The sequence below is a fragment of the Capra hircus genome, unplaced genomic scaffold (genome assembly GCF_001704415.2).
Source record: "Capra hircus breed San Clemente unplaced genomic scaffold, ASM170441v1, whole genome shotgun sequence".
NCBI lineage: Eukaryota > Metazoa > Chordata > Mammalia > Artiodactyla > Bovidae > Capra > Capra hircus.
Window position 1 is genome coordinate 90,622 of NW_017189940.1, and position 22,799 is coordinate 113,420.

At 42.6% G+C, this 22,799-nt stretch overlaps 1 long non-coding RNA gene across 3 annotated transcripts in view; it reads left to right on the forward strand.

The window, feature by feature from the left end:
* The window catches only part of LOC102171853, a 53,801-nt gene extending 45,689 nt beyond the window's left edge, over positions 1–8,112 (forward strand). For all 3 annotated transcript variants that reach the window (XR_001297491.2, XR_001297490.2, XR_311233.2), the window contains one exon: positions 8,067–8,112. This is a non-coding gene — a long non-coding RNA (uncharacterized LOC102171853). The remainder of the gene's footprint in view (positions 1–8,066) is intronic.
* The last annotated feature ends 14,687 nt before the right edge of the window (positions 8,113–22,799 follow it).

A 22,799-nucleotide genomic window follows, 5' to 3' on the forward strand; every position in this document is an offset into this window, starting at 1 on the left:
CAAATTTAATTGAAAATCACTTTCATGAAATAACAAACATTTGCTATATAAATCTTCATCTCAGAGAACCACACTAGAAAATCAAAATAGGGTATCTCTAAAATCCACACCTTGGCCCTTCCAAAACAGGAATCACCAGTCTGATCGTTCTTCATACAGTCAATGTCTGAGATCTGAATGGGCCTGTTAAGTCTGTATGGTGAACAGCTGTCACCCCTAACCCTGGGTAACCAGAAGGCTCAGACCATTGAGAAACGCTGAGGGGGAATGAGAGGCTGTGGACGATTGGCTGCAAACCCCATTCCATTGCTCGGCCAAGGGCTCCAAACGGATGCACCACCGTTAGATTCAACATCTTCCTTAAGAGGAGCTTAGAGGGTTTTTATGATCTTTTCCTAAAAGCTGTTTTCCTGCTTGTTCTTTAGACCTGGAACATCTTGAACTTATCACTTGCTTTGATGAAAGAGAAACTTGATTTCACAGAGGACTAAACAAACAATGGGGAAAGCACATTTCCCCTTAATATTAGTTTTTTTTTCTTTAGTGACTCAAATTTAATCTTGTCAAGTTGGCTTAAAAAAAAGTCCTCACAAATTTTTTGTCTGCAAAAGAGATCATTTGGAAGTTTGCTTTGGTTTTATGATTTAATATCGAAATTACTAAATTGGCCAGGTTAAAAACCTTGACCTTCCTTAAGGTTTAAGTTCTGAGGCAAGAATACTGGAGTGGGTAACCATTCACTTCTCCATGGGATCTTCCCGACCCAGGGGTCAAACCTGGGTCTCCTGCATTGCAGGCAGATTCTTTACTATCTGAGCCACCAGAGAAACCCTATATCAGGATTCCCCCCAAACTCCCTCATGTTGCCCCTTTGTACTTACACCCCCCCAACCCTGGCGACCACTGGTGTGTTTTCCATCACTGTAGTTTTCTCTCTTTGAGAAAGTCATAGAAATGGAATCATAAAGTAGAGAACTTTAAAACTGGCTTCTCTCTGCATCATGTCTTTAGGATTCATCACATTGGTGTATCTATCAGTAGTTCATTTAAGATCCTTTTTTACTTAAGAATTACTCCCCAATTTCATTAATTAGTTTTCTAAGCAGGCTTTGTAATAGTGTAGCAACAATATAATCTGTGTGCAATGAAATCACCTTTGGTAAAATGACTGACAGTTACCAAGGTTTTTCTTATCCAATTCTTCGTCTGTTTCTGCTGATAAAAAAAAGCAGAGAGGCAAGAAGTAGATAATAATTTCTAAACAAGCATCATAGAGTTCTAAAACCAGCAAGCAGCACCCCTGACTGCCTGAACTGTTCTCAAACCACTTCTCTCACCACTTAAGAAACCTACCAGGACAGTAGTGGCCACTGGACTTCTAGATATATGCCTCCTGCCCAGGAGCCTTCCTGTTGATTCTCGAGCCAGCTTCACACAAAAGAATGAGTACAATTGTCTAGAAAGTAACATCCCCCCACCCACCCACCCACAGATCACACCCATACCTCCTGATCGCACCCACATCCCCTGCAGTGAAATCATGGAGTCTCAACCACTGGACTGCCAGGGAAATCCCTAAGGTGACATTTTAAGAAATTCTTGAACTGCCCTTCTGAGGAACCCCAAATGTCTTTTACTAAAGATTTGTCATACCAGAAACTTCTACCATTAGAATCACTCATTTAGGGTAAGGAGTTCCAGAAGACCTCTCTTTTAAAAATGCAAACATGTCACATAGGAGGATATCCCGTTATGAAGTTGGGCCCTGAAGGGCTGAAACAAAACCTTCAGACCTGAGGCAGAGGCCAGATTTGGAGTGGAGCTCAGTGCTAAGGGCTGGGACCCCAGCTTAAATTAGAGGTGAGGTCAGATGACTCTGCAAGGCCAAGTGGCAGTGGTGTAACAAGCAGGGCTTTATGAGGCCTTCCCAGGAGAGCTCTTCCCCCATGTCCTCTGCTTTAGCTCCTCTCTGAATTACCTAGATGATAGGATTTGATGCAAATTTCCTGAGTTGTTTTGCAGATGTGAAAGTTCAGTTCAGTTCAGTCGCTCAGTCATGTCCGACTCTTTGCGACCCCATGAATCACAGCACACCAGGCCTCCCTGTCCGTCACCAACTCCCGGAGTTTACTCAAACTCATGTCCATAGAGTCGGTGATACCATCCAGCCATCTCATCCTCTGTCGTCCCCTTCTCTTCCTGCCCTCAACCCCTCCCGGCATCAGGGTCTTTTCCAATGAGTCAACTCTTTGCATGAGGCGGCCAAAGTATTGGAGTTTCAGCTTCAGCCTCAGTCCTTCCAATGAACACCCAGGACTGATCTCCTTTAGAATGGACTGGTTGGATCTCCTTGCAGTCCAAGGGACTCTCAAGAGTCTTCTCCAGCACCACAGTTCAAAAGCATCAATTCTTTGGCGCTCAGCTTTGTTCACAGTCCAACTCTCACATCCATACATGACCACTGGAAAAACCATAGCCTTGACTAGACGGAACTATGTTGGCAAAGTAATGTTTCTGCTTTTTAATATGCTATCTAGATTGGTCATAACTTTCCTTCCAAGGAGTAAGCGTCTTTTAATTTCATGGCTGCAGTCACCATCTGCCATGATTTTGGAGCCCCCCAAAATAAAGTCTGCCACTGTTTCCACTGTTTCCCCATCTATTTCGCATGAAGTGATGGGACCAGATGCCATGATCTTCGTTTTCTGAATGTGAGCTTTAAGCCAACTTTTTCACTCTCTTTCACTTTCATCAAGAGGCTTTTTAGTTCCTCTTCACCTTCTGCCATAAGGGTGGTGTCATCTGCATATCTGAGGTTATTGATATTTCTCCCGGTAATCTTGATTCCAAATTGTGCTTCTTCCAGCCCAGCGTTTGTCTAGATGTACTCTGCATGTAAGTTAAATAAGCAGGGTGACAGTATACAGTCTTGACCTACTCCTTTTCATGCAGATGTGAAAATCCCCCACCAAATTGAAAATATTAACTACTTGATGACCAGGAGCACATAGCCCCAGGCCTCCCAGAGCCTAAGGACTTAACCCCTGTGACACTACCCTCTTCCCTTGCCATCAGAGAATCCTGTGTGAGTTGATCACGTACCTGTCGATACCCTGCCCCACCTGACTTAAAAATGCTTTGCAGAAACCCTTCAGAGAGCTCGAGGCTTTTTAGGGCAGGAGCTACCTGCCTCCTGGCATGGCCCTGCAGTAAACCTTTCCCTATTCCAAACTCCACCTTTTCAGTTTGTTTAACCTCACTGTCAGGTGCACGAACTTGCATTAACAGCAGGAGACACTGGGACCCAGGGAAGTGGGCTGAAAAGGGGTGGGGGTAATGTGTCAAAGAGGCAGTGGGACATGCTGAGAACAAACATTGCCTGTGTCCTCAGTACAGCCAGGCCATGGCCTGGTGGCCCCACTCTGGAGTCAGATTGCTAGATGCTGTGTTTGCTTCTGTCTTATCTGTCTACTAAGTCAACACGAAGTTGAAGCTCTGAAACCCAATTCAATAAGAGTGTTTATGAATCCAGGGTACTTAGCCAGTGCGAGGAGGAAGCCACCTTCCAACTGCGGGAGGGCTTTCCTTTTTTATTCAGTTTCCCTTCTTTTGTGTTTATAGTCTTTTCCCCTTCTCCCCAAAGGCAGGTCACTCTGAAAGTCCTGCCTGTATTAATAAAAGCAACTCGATGGCCAAGAATCAGAGACTCTAGGTGGAGGGTAAACCAAGTCATTTCCTGTGAGGGAGGGGAGTCAGCCTCGAGTGGTCAGACTTACCCCGAACTGAGGGCAGTAGGACGACCCTTGCACACCTATTTAGGAAGCCAGGGCCGCCTTAGCCTGGGGTTAGCTGGGGCCTTGGTCTTCTTCACTGCTGTTATTTTACAACCTCTTGCTCCACGCAGACATGTACAACTAATGAAGTAACTGTTGGCGCATCTGCCAGTAACACAGCTCATTTCTGTTGATTAGTCATAGACCAACAATCACTAAATTGGTAGACTGCACTTGAGCTGACACATTTTCAATCTAACGGTTCATAAAACAGAGGGCTGCTTATTTTATGTATATATAAGTGGCTCTCAGTGCATCAAAAGGATGTTTAAAACAACAAAGGAATAGTCAAAAGCACAGTTTATCATCTCGGTAGCATTCAAGGCAGCCCTTGGTCAAATAAGCAAAGCAGCACACAGGCAGAGGGTGGAAGTGCTGGGGCAAGTGCAGGCTCCTTCCTAAGGGCTTCTGGCCATGGCACCGGGGGCTCTAGGCAGGTGTGCTGAGGGGCTGCCCAGGCAGCAGGAGAACTGAGTTGCAAGATGGTTCAAACCTTTGCAAAGAAAGAATCACAGAGACAGTGCTTTCTGAGAAAGAGCAGAGATGAAGTAGACCTAGGAAGCTAGTTGGGCGTCCCTGGTGACTCAGTGGTAAAGAATCCGCCTGCCAATGCAGGAGGTGCAGGTTTGACCCCTGGGTCAGGAAGATCTCCTGGAGACTAAAATCACAACCCACTCCAGCATTCTTGCCTGGGAAATCTCATGGACAGAGGAGCCTGGTGGGCTACAGTCCACGGGGTCTCAAAGAGTCAGACAAGACTTAGCGACTCAACAAAAGGAAGCTAGTTAAGTTTTTGAGACCCAAATGCCAATGGAAAAAGCTCTGTGTCTTTAGAGCTGATGCAATTGGAGCCTTTCATGTTGAGGCATGAACATTTACAGCTGGGCAGCAATCGCCCCTACATTTCTGTTCATCTGATTTTCAATTTCAGTTGTTCATTCTCTATTCCCAGCCCCACTGTGGGACTGTGTACTAATTATCTCATGGTGGTGATACCATCTGCTGAAAAGGCTGGCAGCTGAGCCATTACCATCTTCCTGCCTCTACCTGCCCTGGTACATGAAACAGAAGGCAGTGTACTGTCCCCTGTGCCCTACTCAGGGGACTGACTCAGCTTCACAGATTGAAGCAGAAACTGAGAACTTGACCCATGCTCCAGACTGGAGCCTTTGCCTATGATGTTTAGTACTGAATTTGGGGGACTCAGCCTGTGTGTACATGTGGCCTGGGTGGTGGAGCAGGTGACACGGGCCTTACAGTGAAATATTTGGCTAAACTACCTTCCTGTGTGGGTCCACGCACCTGTGATTGATTCATGGGCCTGGGTCTGATCTAAATGAATAAGTGAATTTCTTGACCACCACTTTTACCTCTCTCCCTGGCCACCTGGACACAATTAAAAGCCATCTGGTCACAAGAGGGTTGAGGGTGTAGACAAGACTGAATAATCCCATCCTTGACCCTGGGAAAAGAACTGAAAGGATCTGATGTATACACAAATCAGTTGTACCATCTTTTTGTGGAAATGGCAGCATGATCTTTCTTTGTAATCCCACTCAAAGTATTTTTAAACTTCAGAATAGGAGTGAGGAACCCAGGCGTTGACACTAGTAAATTGTCGCAAGCAGGCAGCATGGAAGAAGGTGGACAGGGCATACGGTCCCTAGTCTAATCTCCCCCGCCCATGAAGTTCTGAAAGTTTGGTGAGAATAACTGGTGAGTTAGAATAATAGTTAAGCATCTATTCTTTTATATATGTTAAAATATTCTTAACGCTTATGACAACTGTGAAGGATGTTACAGAGAGAGGAACATATGCATTGTGTCCTCAAAAGTTAGCAGGGACAGGGAATAAGTCTTGATTTCTTTTTTAGTTATTCTCTATTTTTACTTATTTTTAATTTTATTTTATATTGGAGTAGAAAGTCTTGATTTGACCAGAGAAAAAAGGTGGTTTGTTTTCCACTTTTGAGCCATTGATTTGATCTCCAGGGAACACAGCCTTACTGTTGCACAGCTGGGCACTGACATTAGTAGCAAGAAGCCAATCAAATTTTTTTTCCTTTTGACTCTCCTTTTCTTTTACTGATGGTATTTTGTGATTGTTCAGGTTCCTTGGATTTTTTTTCCCTGTTATCAGTTCAGTTCAGTTCAGTCGCTCAGTCGTGTCCGACTCTTTGCGACCCCATGAATCACAGCACGCAAGGCCTCCCTGTCCATCACCAACTCCCGGAGTTCACTCAGACTCACGTCCATCGAGTCAGTGATGCCATCCAGCCATCTCATCCTCTGTCATCCCTGTTATCATTAGCTTGTAAAAGAATGTGGTCAGCTTCCCCCATTTGTATGAATGTAGGAGAATATTAATACAGCTACAAGAAAAGCAGAGATAAGCCAGAAGTCAAAGAATCAGTGTTCCAGCCCCAGAGGAACCATAGAAACAACTGAGACCAGCCCTTCACTTGTTTATGTGTGTTTTTTTGTTTGTTTGTTTTTTGCCGCTCTTCCCTCATAGCTCAGTTGGTAAAGAAACTGCCTGCAATGCAAGAGACCTGGGTTCAATCCCTGGGTTGGGAAGATCCGTTGGAGAAGGGAAAGGCTACCTACTCCAGTATTCTGGCCTGGAGAATTCCATGAACTGTATAGTCCATGGGGTCGCAAATAATCAGACATGACTGAGCAACTCGCTTTCATTTTCACTCGCTTTCATTATTATGTGGGATCTCAGTTCCCCTACCAGGAATTGACCCCCTGCAGTGGTAGCTCAGAATCTTAACCACTGAACCACCAGGGAAGTCCCAGCCCTTCCCTTTCATGGTGGGGAAACAGAGACCCAGAGAGGGAAGGTGGGTCATAATTCCCATTTCTGTCCTCTTTCTGGAATGCGATATATGATTTTAGTGCTCCATACTTGCCTTTCTAATTATAGTTTGTAAAAGTTATTATTAGGCACTCCTGGGGCACAAGGCCAATTAGGTTAAGGAGTGGTACAGAGCTGTATGATGGTAGGGAAACCTAGACCCAAACTAAACATTCACCCTGGACCATCAGATCTGGAGTTGACCCTCGTTTGTGTTGTGTTGGCATTCCCCTAGGTACTAGGTACTGTCCTTGGCCTGCTTGTCTTCTGTTGGGTTGGCCAAAACTTTCATTTGGGTTTTCTGTAAAATGTTACTGCAATTCTTAGGCTGTTCTACCTGTCTCAGCGAATAACTCATCCCTTCTCCAGCTCAACACCCACCGTGTCACCTGTCCATCTCTTTACAAATCTCTGCTCTTCCCGTATACCCTGCTGTACTTGTAACTGCAACAAAACCTCTGTTTTGTTTGAATAAAAACAAGCAAAAATCTTTTCAACCTATGTCTCCCTGCCCTCCAAGCCTTGCCAGCCAAGCTTCTTGAAAGAATGGCTTGTATTTGATGTTCTAAGTCCTTCCTTTTCGTTAACCCCAGTGCCCAAACTCAACAGGTACCTTTTAAGTCTTTATTTTACAGGATTTGCTCTGCAGCATTTCTCACTGTATTTGTCTGCCTGAAACTCTTTTTCCTGACTTTTCTTTGGATTCTTCTACTCCTCTGTCCCTCAAGGGTCTTAATCGATAGTAGTTACAGTAGTTATATCTTGGGTTCACACCCAGTTTACATCTCCTTTACTGCAGTACTTCCCAACCCATCATCTCTCAGGAAGGGATGGTAAAGCCCCCGACACAGTCAATAGGTCTAGTGATGGCTCTCTAATGGGAGGTGGATACCGTACCTGTGGGAGTCCATTCTCTCTCCCTCAGAATGCAGTGAGATAGAGGAAGCAGACGGTAGGGAACTCGGCTGAGAGGTCACACCGGCTCAGAGGCTGACCCTATGGTTGTGACTGTGTGAGTGGATGAGTGACTAGAAGACACTTCTGGGCAGAGGAGGCAGCATGAGAAATAAAGGCAATTCTGCCTGAGAAACAGGGGAGAGATCCTGAAACAGGGAGGAGTGCAGAGGAGAAGAGAGGGGAAGCATGGTGAGAGGAATAGGAGGGAGACGGGAGTGAGGAGAGGAAGCGTGGGAGAGGGCACCCAGGGGAGTTCTGACTCTCCATGAGGGGCTGTGGTGCTGGCTGTACTACATTGCCACATGACTCCCTGGATCCTTGTAATGACTCTCTCGTCTCACTATCTTATTTTAGTGGGGTTTTGTTTCTTGCCACTTTTATCTTAATGTACCTCTTCTTTTGTGGTGCTGGAGAAGACTCTTGAGAGTCCCTTGGACTGCAAGGAGATCAAATCAGACAATCCTAAAGGAAATCAACCCTGAATATTCATTGGAAGGACTGATGCTTAAGCTGAAGCTCAAACTTCAATACTTTGGCCACCTGATGTGAAGAGCCGACTCACTGGAAAAGACCCTGATGCTGGGAAAGATTGAAGGCAGGAGGAGAAGGGGACCACAGAGGACGAAATGGTTGGATGGCAACACCAACTCAATGGGCCTGAACTTGGACAAACTCCAGGAGATAGCGGAGGATAAAGGAGCCTGGTGTGCTGGGATCCATGAGGTCTCAAAGAATCAGACATGACTTAGCGATTGAACAACAACAACAATCTCTTCCACCACTTCCTCAACCTCACCCTGAGTGATCTCCTCCACTCTTTTCAGTTTAAAATGCTTTTATTCAATGCATATAGTTTTTTTTAAAAAAAAGCATACCAAAGGCTTATACAAAAGGCTTATACAAAGTGATAAGCAGAAGACCCTATGCCCATCCCTTTCATGCTTCCCAAAAGCAATATCTCTTTGAAGTATTCCTTATGGTGTTTACCTCAGTCATTGAAAATAATATGATTATCCCACTGTTTCTTTATTTTTATTCCAGTAAAATATACATTGCACAGATTTACCATTTCGACTAATTTATGTGTACAGTAGCATTAACTACAGTTGCGTTGTGGTACAGACATCACCACGAGCCATCTACAGAAGTTTTTCATTCTCTCAAACTGAACTTCTGTATCCAGTAAACAGTAACTTCTCATTCCCTTCCTGCCCAGCCCCTGGTAATGACTCTTCTAGGTCATGTCACTATAAATTTTATTCTAGGTACATCATATAAATGGAATCATACAATATTTGTCCTCTGTTGTCACACTTATTTCACTTAGCAAATGTCTTCCAGGGTTGTCTATGTTGTAATATATATCAGAATTTCATTCCTTTTTAAAGGTTGAAACATATTCTATTTTGTATACATAAAACATCATATTTTATTTATCTTTTCATTCATTGATGGACATTTGATCTATTTCTATCTTTGGCTATTATGAATGTGCTGCTATGAACTCAAGTGTATAATATCTGTTTGAGCCTCTGCTGGCATTTCTTTGGGACATATCTATATCTCCAGAAATGGAATTATTGGATCATATGGTAATTCAGTGTTTGCTTTTCTAAGCAGCACTGGTGTTGTTTTCCACATTCTACTGTTTTCTTATCAAACACTTTTTAAACATCATTTACTGATTTTGTGTTATGGTACCTGAAGATCCATCCACTCTTAAAGTATTCTCTAGGCCTTGTGTGCTGATGACTTCCCATCTATATTTCCAGCCCTCACTTTCCCCTGAGCTTCAGGCTTATAGTATCCAAATGCTTACTGGACATCTCCATGTGGATGTTAAGCTCACCATATGCAGAGCATAAATAAAATGCTTGCCCCTGCCCTTACCCAGACTTTCTCTTCCTCTGGTTATTATAATGCCCCTTCATCAGTGAATGTCACTAATGTCTACCCAATAACTCAAACAAGAAACCTATAGAGGGGTGGGAAGGGGTGGGTGGGAGGGAGACTTAAGAAGTAGGGGATATATGTATACTAATAGCTGATTTACTTTGTTGTAAGGCATAAACTAACACAACATTGTAAAGGAATTATCCTTTAATAATAATAATAACAAAGAAACTTGGAGGTTATCGCAAATTGTTCCTGGACCTTACCATCCAATGGCTCACCAAGACTTCCAGATTTTACCTCTGAAATATTTCTAAACTCCATTCTCTTTTCTTCTTACTCACTGCCCTAGTTGAGATCTTCATCATCTGTTGATTGAACCACTTGCAGCAGCCTCCTCCTAACTTGTCTCCCTGCCTCCATTCTTGCCCTCATTTAATTCTATTGCAAACTGATCTAGGCCAGTTTAGCCTCTAGCACCATCAGGTACTTTTCAGTGAATATCGGTAGTTTCCAATGTCTAGAATTATCTGTGGGTTGTAGTCTTCATCCCCCTTCATCCATACCAGGTGGTATGTTCCACTGAAAACAGGACTTCGACCCAATTCTGCCAAGCACACATTTATTAGCAGTTGGGCATAGCCCTGCAACCTGTCCTCATAAGCTCCAGGAAGCCCCATGCAGGAAAGGTTCATTTGAAGCACATTGAGCAATTCTCCAGTAATAGCATTTTAGCTAAACTTCTGGCCAAATCAGGCAGCAGACTCATCCATCAAGTGTCAGGAGCCAGGACCGAATGGATTTCTAGACCTAGAATGCCACTTGGAAGTACCAGTGTTTTAGGCCCCCTTGATGCAAGGGCAGACAAAAGCAACAGTCCATAAATCTGGAACACTATTTATTTAACAACTGAAAGTTTATTTCCACCATCCTGTATGTAATGAGCAAACCCTCTAGTGTAGATTTAGGTAGAGTGGTTGAAGCTTTCCAGTAGCTGCTTCTGGAGCATGAACTCATAATTAGAGTCCTTCAGATACAAACTAAGCACTGCTAGAATGTGTTCCTCTTTGAGGTGCTTCAGACAGTAACTGTCCCTAGAGTTTATCTATATGTTGATGTACATGTATAGGTGTGTGTGTATCTTGCATTGTCTGTGCTGAGGTTTTTGTTGTTGTTATTTTGTTTGTTTTGTTTTTTGGCTGCATGGCATGTGGGATCTTATTTCACCAACCAGGGATCAAGCCTACAGCCCCTGCAGTGGAAGCGCAGTCTTAACCTCTGGATCACCAGGGACGTCCCTGTGCTGAGTTTTTTCAAGGTAAATTTCAGGCTATATAACAAATCTGTCCTCCCGTGGACATCTGTCCATATTGTTCCCCTGCATAAAACCCTTCCCTTTCATGGTTCCCTGTTGCCTATAAAATCAAGTCCAAACTCTTTCAAGTGACATGCAAGGCCTTGTCAGACAACCCTCTACCACTTTCTTTTCTGTACTTTACACTCTAGTCTAGAATTACCAAGCCACGTGTAGTGAAGCCCCACCCAGGATGCTCTCCCCACCTGCCTAGCCCACCTTCGCACTTTCCTTCACCTGGCTAATTCTCACTCATCCTCTATGACTCAATTCAGGCAATTAGCCCTTTTAAGAAGTCTTCCCTGGAACCTAATGGAGTTAAGCACAGAGCCGGACACAACTGAAGTGACTTAGCATGCACAAATGCATTTAACATTTGAATAGCACTTATATATGCCAGGAACTATTCTCAGCACTTTTCAACCTCAAAACAACTCTGTGAATTAGGTTCTATTATTATCCCTCTTTTTAGATAAGGAAACTGAGGTAGATGAAGGTTTAACTTGTCCAAGTTCACATAATTGATGAGTGGCAAGTCACACTTCAAACCCAGGGTGTCTGGCTCCAGACTCTGTGTGTATAGAAATCCATAAGCAATGCTCTGTATTTTCATAGCACCATATACATACCTCTATCTCAGCATTTAGCATAGTAGTTTGACGTTCTTTCTTTGAGTATGTGCCTGCGGCTTTGCCATCAGGACCTTAACGCTTAATAGTCTCTGAAGTATGGTGTAGGGTTAGATCATGAAGTTTGGAATTAGCCGTACCTGGGGTTGAGTCCCACCTCTGCTCTGTACTAAGCTGTCTAACCTTACTCAACCTTTCTATGCTTCCTTTTCCTTATCTGTAAATTGAGAATAAGAATACCTAACGGGGCAATGGAAAAATTGAAGTGAGATGATATCTCTAAAGCACCTAGCACAGGGTCTGACATAGCTTAAAAAAAAAAGAAAAACTTTTGGTAATGCTTAACTATTACAAATAGTTATTATCTCTGCATCTCTAGCAACTGGCACAGTGCCTGAAAAATAAACATTTGAGAAATATTTGTTGAACTATTATGGAAATCAGTAGACTGACATAGATATCTGAAGTATATCTTGTGTGTACGACTTCAGAATTGCTCCCCTGTAGTTAAAACAGAATGTGCCATCTCTCTTTGCTAGGGAATTTATGAGTTTTACCTCCAAAGGATAGATAGCCCTGGAACTCTCCAGTCATATAATGAACAAGCATACCATTCTGGTCCTTGCAACCATCAGTTTTATTGTAGCTAAAGCTCAGATAGGATAGCTCATCACCTTGAAGTGAGTCTTGTTATCCTAAGTCATCTCATCATCTTTCAAACTGAAAAGAGAACTCCATTTCATTTCCTTTTCTTAGAAAAGGCTTCAGGAGTTCCCTGATGGGCCAGTAGATAAGAATCTGCCTGCCAGTGCAGGGGATATGGATTTGATCTCTGGTCCTGGAAGATCCCACATGCTGCAGGGCAGCTAAGCCCAAGCACTACAACTAGTGAAGCCTGCATGCTCTAGAGCCCGTGTTCAGTATCAAGAGAAGCCACCGCAATGAGAAGCCTGCACACCACAACTAGAGAGTAGCCCTTACGGCAGCTAGAGAAAGCCCGCGTGCAGCAATGAAAACCCAGTACAGCTAAAAAATTAAAATGAAAAAGACCAAGAGATTCAGAACTTCCCAGGGCTATCCATTCTTGTCAAATCTCTGACCTTTTTGGCTTCTGAAATTACTATGTAAATTTCCTTCCCAGTATCCCGGAGATTTGAATTGTTGATGAAAAAATCCAATAGTCAATCTATGAACAGAATGGAAAATTTTAAGCCAACCTGAGGATTATAACCTGGGAGACAGTCTCTCTCAGAGAACTCTGAGAACTGTTCTGCCCATTAGAGGTCAAAGAACAGTTATATCCATTTTTGAGACGAAGGGTTATACATCAGATGTATTGATGGTTTACATAATTCGGATGTGTACCTATTAAGTACTGGGTTAGTGTGACCCCTTACGGTGTTAAGAAGGAATATTATCCCCTAAAGAAGTTATCGAGTAATATGTCATCATGACCCCTTACAAGATTAAGAAGGAATGTTGGTCTCCTAAAAAGTGATTTTGCCAGCATTAAGAAGGAATATTATCTCCTAAAGGAGTTATCAAGTAATATGTCATCATGACCCCTTACAAGATTAAGAAGGAATGCTGGTCTCCTAAGAAGTGATCTTGCCCACACCAGGAGAACATTGTTCTTTACTGTTGAACAGGTATTTCTGCCACTGGGGAGATCTGGTTGGTGCATAATGCACACTAGATGTGAGGGAGGAGGTCAGAAGGTGGAGAAAAATTTTATGTTTATGCTTTTCTTGATTTGCCTTAAAATGTGAATTTTTATTTCATCAGTATTAATCCTGGTCATAACCTAAAATCTTACAGTTTGATTAAATCTCTGATTGTTACACTATCATTTTTCTCTTTTTTAGAAGAACCTCACCCATTAACACAAAAAAATGTGCAACTAACTGAGGATTCTGGATTCTTAGGTGCTAAGGGAATAATGCCTGGAGTGTGGATTTGGTCAGGGCAGGCTGCCCAAAGAAGGTCTCCAGGCAGATGGTGAAGGGTTGGTAGATTTCTGATGGCAGGGGCTTCCCAAGTTGAGGAAAAGGCGTTGGGCATGAGTCAGAGACCACAGAGCATGTAATAAACTAGAGGTGAGGCTAGCAGTTTTATGCTTAGAGCAAAACCTGGGATTCCCCTCTCTTTTTCTGTCCAAATGATCAGAAATAAATCCTGGAGGGTCCAGAAACACAGAGATCAGAAATGTTCATCTCTAGAAAAGTGCGCTGGGCCAGACATGAGGAGATACGGTCCCTCATTCTGGTTCTACCACCAGTTTGTCCCGTAATGGTGGGCAGGTCATATAAACCCATTTTAGACCATTTCCTTGACAGTTAATTAGAGATAGATATGTAATCAGACTATCACATAGAGCTGGTGGGAGGATTCAGTGGAAACTTACAAATATCCATCAGATATAAGTTACTGAGATATTACTATGAAAATGTAGATACCACAGGAAGAGAGACCACTTTCAGCCTTGCCATCTTGCATGTTATTTAATAATAAATGCCAGCTGCTCAGAGACTCCAAGAAATAGGTGTCAGGTGCACTGAAGAGAAAGGATTCTTTTTAACAAATGAAGAAGCCAAAGTTCAGAGAGGTTAAATCACTCCTCAGTTATTGAGCAGGAACTGTGCTAAAGCCAAAAGTGAACTACTTCACTGCTTTGTTTTCAGAGCCTGAAAACCTAGTTGGATTCCTTTGGCAGGCCCTTTAAGAGGGAGAATTGGTGAGAATTTCAGGAATAGTGGAGAACTAGTGAGGGCAGTGCTTTGGAGGTTGGCAGCTGATCTCAGGTACAGGTAGCTTAATCTTTTTGTGTGCCTTAATCCACTCTGACCCCTAGAACTAGAGGTTCATAGATCTCTAGTACGTGTGACGGAGAAGGCAGTGGCAACCCACTCCAGTACTCTTGCCTGGAAAATCCCATGGGCGGAGGAGCCTGGTAGGCTGCAGTCTATCGGTCGTGAAGGGTGGGACATGACTGAGGGACTTTACTTTCACTTTTCACTTTCATGCATTGAGAAGGAAATGGCAACCCACTCCAGTGTTCTTGCCTGAAGAATCTCAGGGACAGAGGAGCCTTGTGGGCTGCCATCTATGGGGTCACACAGAGTCGGACACAACTGAAGGGGCTTAGCAGCAGCAGCAGTACGTATGAAATATGTATCACTCCTTTTCAGCCTCACTTGGAAGAAGGAACTGGGAGTTGATAACACTGAAAAAAGTGGCAATATCCCTTTAAATCAGTAAGTATTTCTGAAGTGAGGTCTCGCAGAGAGAAAGCAAGTGAAAGGAAAGTGAGCTGGCGTGGAGAAGATCCGCACTCCAGGGGATCAATGAGCAGAGTGGGAATTCAGGTCTATACAAGAGAGCCTGTCCATGGCACTAGTGGTGAGAAGGAGAAAGACAGAGACATTTTCATTATCTTCCAAAACAGAGTTGTACAGTTCTGGAAGACCTTTGGGCTACTCCATGAAGACACTGGTATAGATCCTCTTTCCATTTTCTCTGGCCTCTTTAGCCAACACTCAACATGAATATCATGAGAGGTTGCTGATTGTCTTTCTAGAAACATATTTAACCAGTTTCTTCATGCTATTTCAAAATCTGAAAGTAGAAATTCTAAACTTTATAACCATCTAAAAAGGAATTTAGGGCAATCTTATGACATTGTTGTGGAAGTTCCAGGCTTCCTCTTGTAATGCATGGAAGGTTTTAAAGCAAGTGTTCTCTTTGACTAGCTCAAAAAGTCCTCTTTCCTCCATCTCCTGTTTTTTAAGATTTTTTTTAATGTGGACCATTTTTATAGTCTTCCTGAGCACCACAATAAAAAGCAGCCCCTGCTCACCACAACTAGAGAAAGCCTGAGCACAGCAATGAAAACCTAGTGCAATCAAAAATAAAAATTAATTAATTATCTTTAAAAAAACAAAGATTGGGAAAGTCCAGAGGAACTGGCAGTGAAAATATAAGCCAGTCATGGGTATATCATGACAATGGCAATAGCAAATACAAAGGCCCTAAGGTGGGCTTCACTGATGGATGTTTTCCAGATGTGGCCTCAGTGAGGACTCCATCACACTGAGAAACTGGTAGCATTAGCCCAAGGTTTCTAGATCAGCATCTTGCTGAAATGAGCCCAGTTTAGGCCAATGGTCTGGTGGGTCAGTCAGTAAAGAATCTGCCTGCAATGTGGAAGACCTGGGTTCAATCCCTGGGTTGGGAAGATCCCCTGGAGGAAGGCATGGCAACCCACTCCAATATTCTTGCCTGGAGAACCCCATGGACAGAGGAGCCTAGCAGGCTACAGTCCGTAAGTTTGCAAAGAGTTGGACACAACTGAGCACAGCACACAATATTGCTTCTGTTTTATGTTCTTTGGGTTTTTTGGATGGAAGGCTTGTGGGATCTTCACTCCGCATCTAGGGATTAAACCCGCACCTGCTGCACCACCAGGGAAGTCCTTCTCCATCTCCTTGAATCTAGTCTGCATATCTGAGAGAATTCTGATTATAATTTACGTGACAATGGCATCTGCTCCTATCACTTCATGACAAATAGAAGGGGAAAAGGTGGAAGCAGTGACAGATTTTGTTGGCCTCCAATCACTGCAGACGGTGACTGCAGCCCTGAAATTACAGGATGCTTGCTCCCTTGGAAGGAAATCTATGAGATAGCTAGGCAAGGTATTAGAAAGCAGAGACATCACTTTGCTGACAAAAGTCCGTGTAGTCAAAGCTATGGTTTTTCCAGTAGTCATGTACAGATGTGAGAGTTGGGCCATAAAGAAGGTTGAGCGCCAAAGAATTGATGCTTTCAAATTGTGTTGCTGGAGAAGACTCTTGAGAGTCCTTTGGACAGCAAGATCAAACCAGTCAATCCTAAAGGAAATCAACCCTGAATATTCACTGGAAGGACTGATGCTCAAGCTGAAGCTCCAATACACTGGCCACCTGATGTGAAGAGCTGACTCATTGGAAAAGATCTTGATGCTGGCAAAGATTGAGGGTGAGAGGAGAAGGGGACCACAGAGAATGAGATGGTTGGATGACATCACCAACTCAATGGACATGAGTCTGAGTAAGCTCCAGGAGTTGGTGATGGACAGGGAGGCCTGGTGTGCTGCAGTCCATGGGGTCACAAAAAGTAGGACACAACTTAGGGACTGAGCCACAACAGCACTGGTGCACCATAACACTGGTGCCCAAGGGCCATTCCCATAGCGAAATCCCACCTTTTACACCTGGGTTAAATGAAGGGGTTGGTGGGAGTTCAAATGCATGTTAACATATGACTTTAATCAGAGACTGAAGATGAACCCATGTTAATAATTTGGCATATGAATCATTTGAAAAACAAAACACTTTTGTTGTGGTGAAGAGAGGTGCTAGAATTCACCCTCATCCCCTCATCCTGAATGTGCATTTTACATAAAATTATTCAGATTTTCTAACAAGTTTAATAGTATGCTGTTATAACATAATTGCAATATAATACCAGAAGCATTATCAATGCTAAGTACTCTCCAATTTAGAATACATGAATAAATTCTCTAAAACTCTTGAGAAGAGTATGCATTTTCCCAGCTAAATAATCTTTAAGTTCAAAAGGTAAAAGAAATATTTCTTCTTATATGGAAATGGATATATATGGGAGTAGAGTTTTGATAAGCATTTGTGAATTCCATGCTGGTAGATTTAAAAACCTCCTTGGCAAGCTCAGCTCAGTGCTCTGTGATGACCTAGAGGGGTGGGATGGGGGGTGGGTAGGAGGGAGGCTGAAGAGGGAGGGGATATATGTATACTTATAGCTGATTCATGGTGTTGTATAGCAGAAACTAACACAACATTGTAAAGCAATTATCCCCTAATTAAAAAAATTTTTAAATGCCTCCTTGGTGACCTCATGACAACTAGGGATACTATGCCCATTTCTACCTATGTGCCAAAGTAAGAGTGTCTGCAGAATTATGTATCCATTAAGGTAACAAGGCTATGGTTTTTCCAGTGGTCATGTATGGATGTGAGAGTTGGACTGTGAAGAAACCTGAGTGCCCAAGAATTAATGCTTTTGAACTGTGGTGTTGGAGAGGACTCTTGAGAGTCCCTTGGACTGCAAGGAGATCCAACCAGTCCATTCTAAAGGAGATCAGCCCTGGGTGTTCATTGGAAGGACTGATGCTAAAGCTGAAACTCCAGTACTTCGGCCACCTCATGCAAAGAGTTGACTCATTGGAAAAGACTCTGATGCTGGGAGGGATTGGGGACAGGAGGAGAAGAGGACGGCAGAGGATGAGATGGCTGGATGGCATCACTGACTCGATGCATGTAAGTTTGAGTGAACTCTGGGAGTTGGTGATGGACAGGGAGGCCTGGTGTGCTGCGATTCATGGGGTCGCAAAGAGTCTGACACGACTGAGTGACTGAACTGAAGGTAACATTAACTTTGTCGTTTCAACATACAGCATCCAAGGTCACCCTGGATGCTGACAACCAGCCAGTAGATGGGAAAAACAGAAAGAGTAGAGAAGGGAGGTGAGCTTTTTGGATTGGCCTAATTGTCACCCACACCCCTTCCACCAGCATTCCATTGGCAGGGACTTGTCAGGAAGGCCCCACCTAAATGCAAAGGGAACTGAGAAATGGTAGTTCTTGTCTGTGGAGTCACTTCCCAGTCACATCTCAGGAATGATGGAAGGACAATACAGATATTTGGAGGCTAGCTAAGTGACTTTGTCGAAGTTGTACTGTGGTAGTAACCAAGTTCTTATCTCAACTCCAAACTCTGCTTTGTAATGCCAGCAGTAAGGCACCACAAGCCACATTTCTGCTTTGTTGGCCAACTCTATGTTGTTGTTGTTCAGTTGCTCAGTTGTGTCTGACTCTTTGAGACCTCATGGACGCCAGGCTTCCTTGTCCATCACTATCTCCCAGAGTTTGTTTAAATTCATGCCCATTGAGTCAGTGATGCCATCCAGCCATCTCATCCTCTGTTGCCCCCTTCTCCTCCTGCCCTCAGTCTTTCTCAGCATCAGGGTCTTTTCAAATGAGTCAGCTCTTTGCATCAGGTGGCCAAAGTATTGGAGCTTCAGCTTGAGCATCAGTTCTTCCAATGACTATACAGGACTGATTCCCTTTAGGATTGACTGTATTGGATCTCCTTGCAGTCCAAGGGACTCTCAAGAGTCTTCTCCAACACCACAGTTCAAAACCATCAATTCTTCAGCGCTCAGTCTTCTTTATGGTCCAACTCTCACATCCCTTCTTGACTACTGGAAAAACTGTAGCTTTGTTAGGTTCTGCCAATAGGGGGCAGTAGAAAGAGACCGCAAAGCTGGAGAAGGTAGAGACTTCCTGCCTATTTGCTTACAGTGGATTTTCCTGTCTGTTTGTGGTTCCTGTATCACTGAGGCCTTGTGTGTTTCACCCTGCAAACAGCAGTGCCTTCCTGTAGCATCAGCTGAATCTGGTTGCAGTTTTTCCAACACTTGGAAGAATCTGCCTCATCATGTCTTCTCAGAGACACTACCAACAATCTGTCCCCTCTCTTCAGAAGTCTTGGTTCCAGCAACACGGGCACCTTCCTCCAAACTCAGACATCTTGGCACCAGTTGGCAAGTATCTCCTTTTCAGAAGCCTGAGGTTTAGCTCCAGGGAGCCCTTCTCCCAAGTTCTAGTAATTACAAACTCTTCTCTTCCCACACCCCCAAAGCTCCAGGGTGATAGCTGCTCCCTGCAGTTTTTACCTCTGTGATACCTTAGAGAAATACTATCCAATAGAAATATAATGTGAATACTAGTTTTTAATTTTCTAGTAGCCACGTTAAAAAAGTTTTTAAAATGGTGAAATTAATTTTAATGATGTATCGTGTATATCAATCTGATCTGCTTTCATTTCAGTATATGATCACTGTAAAATTAATGAGATATTTTTATATGAAGTCTTTGAAATCTGGTGTGTCTTTTATACTTACAGCACATTTCAATGTGGAGGATAAATTTCACCAGGAATATTTGATCTATACTTAGAGTTCATAAAATTTACAGTTGAAAATATAGATTCACCAGGTCAAGTTGTTCCAAACATATGTCAAAATTTTCTAATAATTTAATTGAGTATCAATTTGTAATTTTTATTTGGAAATAACTGTGCCTCTACTTAATTGTATTGTGCCAATTAATTGTCTTGTTTTGACAATGACTCTAATTATGGAAAATATCACTAATGAGGGACGCTAGATGGTCAGTACATGCAACCTGTCTGTAGTATTTTCTGGCTGTTTTTTGCAATTTCTTGTGAAGGCACAGTTGAGTTTTAAAAGTTCTTGACATATTCTGTATACAAATCCTTTGTTCGAGATGTGATTTACAAATATATTTTCCCAGTCCATAGCTTGTCTTTTTATCTTCCTAACAGGGTATTTCACAGAGCAAAAGTTTTTCATTTTGAGGAAGTTCAATTTGTTGATTTTTTTTCTTTTATGTGTTGTGCTTTTAGTGTAATGTGTAAGAACTCTTCGCCTAACCCTAGGTCATGAATATTTTCTGCTATGTTTTCTTCTAAAATTTTATAATTTTATATTTAAATCTGTGATCCAGTTTGAGTCAATTTATATGTAAGGTATGAGGTTTAGGTCTCGTTTTATTATTATATTTAATACCTTTGCCTATGGATGTCCATAAAAGAAAGATTGAAGCAGGAGGAAAAGGGGGTGACAGAAGATGAGATGGTTGGATGGCATCATTGACTCAATGGACACGAGTTTGAGTAAACTCTGGGAAGTCCCTGTAATACACCTTAAAATCAGGTAGTGTAAACCGTCTGAATGTGTTCTTTCCTCAAAGTTGCTTTGACAGTTCTCAGTCATTTTCATTTACATATGAATTTTCAAATCAACTTGTCATTTTCTATAAAAGTTCCTACTGGGAATTTGAAAGGGATTGTATTAAATCTATAAATCAATATGGGAAGAATTGTTGTCTGAACAATATTGAGTCTTCTAACCCATAAATAAGGTATAAAGCACTTTTTAGATTTTCTGTAGTTTCTCCCAGCAAAGCTTTATCGTTTTCAGCATACAAGTTTTGCACATCTTTTCTTGCCCAAATGCTTTGACCAGAACCTCTAGTCAGTGCTAATATAAACAGTGACACTAGACATCTTGATTTATTACTGATCTTCTTATAGGGGAAGAACTCAGTCTTTCAATATTAAGTATGATGGTAGGTATAGGTTCTTCATAGATGCTCTTTATCAGGTTGATGAAGTTCCTTTGTATTCCTAGCTTGCTGAAAGTTATTATCAGTAATAGATGAAAGAGCTGAGAAGTGGAGGCTTTAGACCTTACCTTAGTCAGAGTTGTTCTGTTTTATGTTTTAAGTGCGGATTTTCTCTGTGAAATGTGTTTACAAAATGAATTCAACTCCTAATAAGAAAAAAAAGTTTGAATGACACTACCTTATACAATAGGCAAATGTATTAGTCAGGCAAATTCTATTAGTCCAGAAAAATAGAACCAATAAGATAGATAGATAGATATGTGTGTGTATATAATATAATGAGGAATTGGTTCACAATATTAGGGAAGTAAGAAGTCACAAGATCTGCTGTCTGCAAACTGGAGGCTCAGGAAAGCCAGTGGTATAATTCTTAGAGAATGGATGAATTCCAGTCCAAGTCCGAAGGCCTGAGAAGCAGGGAAGCCAGTGCTGTGAATCTCAGTACAGGGGCAGAAGATCAATGTCCCAGCTCAGTCAAGCATACAAGAAGCAAAAGGGATGAGTGCCTCCTTCTACCTGGTGTTCTATTCAGGCCCTTGATGGATTTGATGATGCCCACATTGGGGAGGTCAGTCTCCTTTCCTGAGTCCACCAATTCAAATGTTAATCTCATCCAGAAACACCCTCATAGACACACCCAGAAATGATGTTTAATCTGAGCACCCCTTAGGTCAGTCAAGTTGACACATAAATCATGTTGATGTATGGCAACACCAATACAATATTGTAAAGTAATTAGCCTCCAATTAAAATAAATATTTATATTAAAAAAATAATAAATTTTCCAATGAACTAGGAACACATAGGGAAATCTTTTGAAAGACTATTCCTACATCCTTTGTAAAAGCTAAAGGATTCTGAGGCCATGCTTGAAAACGCAGGTTCTGGGATTTCCCTAGTGATCCAGTGGTTAGGACTGTGTACGTTCACTGCCTAAGGCATGGGTTCAATCCTGGGCTGGGGAACTAAGGTCTTGCAAGAAGTGTGGTACGGCCAAAACAAACAAAAGCCAACAAAAAACCCCACTGATTCTCAGCCTCTTAAGTAGAGTTGTAAGACTGAGAGGGAACTTTCCAGAGAAGATTTCTGTCACCTTCCACCCCCAGGGATGGTAGTGCTAGAGCGAGGATGTGGCAAGTCTAGAGAAGACATCTCTCACTGTTCTATATCTTAGCAACAAGACAGAAGTTCTGCACAGCCCTGGAGTCCCTTGGGATTACAGACTGCTTGAGGGCAGGAACTGTATTACTTTCTTTTCTGCAGCTCCTCCAGCTGTCTCTCACATTTCTTTAAACATTTCATGTGCTCAATGGATAAATAAATGGTACATGAGCAAATATTTTTTCCATCCTACCATCTCTTGCCCCTTACTTTTTGAGCTCATTGGGCCCAGCTCTAGACAGACCTGTGAAATAGATCAAGTTTGCCTTTGGTGCTCTTTGCTGAGCAGGTGGTCCTGTCTCCTCAGTGCCCATTGTGTCCTCTGACTCATGATGGTTTCACTCTCAAATCCCAGAAAGGCCTGTTCTTCCTAGGCAGCATCGCATACCTCACTTGAGCTTCCTCATTATGTGTCCCTTATCTTGCATTCTTCAAAGGTTTCGCAAAATTAGGGTTAGGCCACCTGGCCAATGAGCATTACAGAGAAGAGAGCCTTCAAACTCTTGCCTCCGCATGCAACTTGGGTATCCATAGCACTTTCCTCCATCTCTCATCTTCTTTAAGCACTGAGCCCACCCATGGTGAGCAGTACTTGCCCACCTCCTAAGCCCCTTTTTCTCTTTCTGAGGACAGTTTTGTGTGATCCTGGGGTTGTTTGGTTTTTAAGGGCAGGTAAGCCTCAAGAACAGAGCAAGCCCTGCTTGGATCAGTGTATCTTTGTTATTTGTTGGGAAAATAAGGTATTCATCATACTGAATGACAATGTCTTTAGTTAAAATGACCAGTGATCACAATGTATTGATTACTTTTCTTCTGAAATTCATA